The sequence below is a fragment of the Trichechus manatus genome, unplaced genomic scaffold, assembly GCF_000243295.1.
Source record: "Trichechus manatus latirostris isolate Lorelei unplaced genomic scaffold, TriManLat1.0 scaffold00104, whole genome shotgun sequence".
In the NCBI taxonomy this organism is placed as follows: domain Eukaryota; kingdom Metazoa; phylum Chordata; class Mammalia; order Sirenia; family Trichechidae; genus Trichechus; species Trichechus manatus.
Window position 1 is genome coordinate 3,493,580 of NW_004444040.1, and position 1,807 is coordinate 3,495,386.

Sequence of the window (1,807 nt, forward strand, 5' to 3'; positions counted from 1 at the left end):
CCAAAAACACAATGCAATATTATTTTTAAAACAACTCTGTGGAGCACAGTTCTACTCTGGCACGCATGGGGTCACCATGAGACGGAGTCAACTCAACGGCAACTGGAGCTGGGTTTTTTCATGTAACAAGAAGTCTGGAGATAAGTGACTGTGGACATTGGTTCCTAGGCACAACACTCATAATTGCAAGATAGCTGGTCTGCCCCCAGGCACCTCACTTGGATTTAAAGCCAGAATGAGAGAAAAAAGGACTGAACTAATGACATGGATCTCCTTTATCAGATAAGCAAATGCTTTAAAAGCATTCCAGCTGACTTCTGCTGTATGAAGTATTTTGAACATCAAGAAAAGTGCAGAAAGAATAATGTAACCAACACTTATGTACCTACAACCAAGTCTTTACAAGTGTTGAAATTTTGCCAATTTTGTTTCTGATTTTTTTTCTGTAACAAAACATATGAACTCTTATCTCACACCATATACAAATATTAACTCAAAATGGATTAAAGATAAATTGGACTTCATCAGAATTAAAAACTCTTGTTCTTCAAAGCATATCATGAAGTGAAAAGATAGCCCACAAAATGGGACAAAATATTCACAGTCTGATAAGGGACTTGTATCCAGAAAAATGGTAAACACTCTTACAATTCAACAATAAAAAGACAACACAATTTAAAAATGGGCAGAGAATCTAAACAGATATGCCCGACATCATTAGTCATCAGGGAAATGTAAATCAACACCAAAATCAGATACCACTTCACAACCACTAACCTGCTGCTTTCAAGTCAATTCCAACTCATAGCAACCCTACAGGACAGAGTAGAACTGCCCCATAGGGTTTCCAAGGAGTGGCTGGTAGATTGAAACTACCAGCCTTTTGGTTAGCAGCCAAGCTCTTAACCACTGCGCCACCAGGGTTCCTCACCACCACTGGGGTGGCTAGAATCAGCCACTTTGGAAAACAGTCTACCAGATCCTCAAACGATTAAACATAGAGTTACCATGTGACTCAGCAGTTCCCCTCATAGGTATAGATCTAAGACAAATGAAAACATGTGTCCACACAAAAAACTTGTATACAAATGTTTATAGCAGCATTAGTCATAATAGCTAAAAAGTGAAAACAACACAAATGTCCATCAATGGACAAATGAATACACAAAATGTGTTATATCCATACAATGAAATATTATTCAGCTATAAAAAGGAATGAAGTGCTGATACATGTTACAACTTGGATGAACCTTGAAAACGTTATGCTAAATGAAGGAAGCCAGTCACAAAAGTCAGCATATGATATGACTCCATTCGCATGAAAGTCCAGAATAGAGAAATCTATAAAGACAGAAAGTAGAATACTTGCTTAGGGCTGGAGTGATGGTGGTGGTGATAGCGGGATGTAGGACAAAGGACCTAATTTTACTCTAAGTAGGGTGGTGCTTATCCTTGGCTCCTGAAAAATAATCCTTGGAGTCACTGGGGTGCCTTGGTCTGGGACTTCCAGGCCACACCTTAGGATGAGCTCGTGACTGGAGACTGATTGGACTAGAAAATACTCACCCAGGAGGCTGATATCAACTAGCTTCAGGAGGCACGGTTTACCCTATCATGCAGAACTGGCCAATAAAAGCCTGGAACATTAAGGCTCAAGAGCTTCTTGGTTGGTGAAGGAAGAGTGACATGCCCTCTCTGGGACACAGCAGCTCCACATTGGGAACCTTCCCAGACCTTGCCCATGCATCCTTCCATATGACGATCCTGATTATAGCCTTTTACTGTAATAAAAACTGGTAGTTGTAAG